The sequence below is a fragment of the Saprolegnia parasitica genome (assembly GCF_000151545.1).
Source record: "Saprolegnia parasitica CBS 223.65 unplaced genomic scaffold supercont2.515, whole genome shotgun sequence".
Taxonomy (NCBI): domain Eukaryota; phylum Oomycota; class Saprolegniomycetes; order Saprolegniales; family Saprolegniaceae; genus Saprolegnia; species Saprolegnia parasitica.
The window spans coordinates 1,946-2,651 of NW_012156909.1; the positions used below are offsets into that span (position 1 = coordinate 1,946).

The 706-nt window shown below is 50.3% G+C and overlaps 1 protein-coding gene across 1 annotated transcript in view; it reads left to right on the plus strand.

Annotated features, from left to right (window-relative positions):
- The window catches only part of SPRG_21885 (AGC/PKA protein kinase), a gene marked incomplete at both ends in the record, with an annotated part of 3,992 nt that overhangs the window by 1,918 nt on the left and 1,368 nt on the right, over positions 1 to 706 (plus strand). The window lies entirely within an intron of this gene.

A 706-nucleotide genomic window follows, 5' to 3' on the forward strand; every position in this document is an offset into this window, starting at 1 on the left:
GCGGCCGGCGTCCAGAACGCGCCGCACGTCCAGCAGATCCGCCAAAAAGCAGCGCAGGTGTTTGATGCCGCCGCGCCGCTCGTGCTCGAACCGTACAACGACGCGTCGTCTTGGTTTGACGGCTTTTAACTCGGCATGGTGGCGATCCCACCTTGCGTTGAACTTGTTAACGTATCTCATTGCGTGCTTCTTATGATAATATTGTGTTGTTTGATTCCGTGGTCTCTGCAGTAATAGAGGTCACTGCAGTTGAAATCCGCGTGTCCATGGACGAATATGCTACAGCGATGAAGAGGTTTCTGCCCTTGGGAGCTGCCGTCCCTTGAAGCCTATCATAGCGGCTTGCTGATGAACAATTACCTCGGCGCTCGTGCTGTAGACTAGGTGAATTCGTTAAGAATTGATTACCTTCTCTCCCTTTTCGTTAAACGTTCAACAAAACAACCTCACCAACCTTGAGCCTTGCTAGCCTTTATAGCTACAGTGCTTGCATACATAATTGAAAAAAGGATTTGTCCCAATGTCGTCTAGATGACCTTGCAAGACGCGCTATGCTTCATAGACAACGACAGTGCGCATCCAAAGCCGCGCCATGGACAACCTGTGCAAATATCAAGTCGCACAGGATGTATGCAATGTGGCAGGTTTAGAATCCGGATAGTATCCGGTTGCGTGCGCGTGCCAATTGATTTCGGCAGGTCCAAAC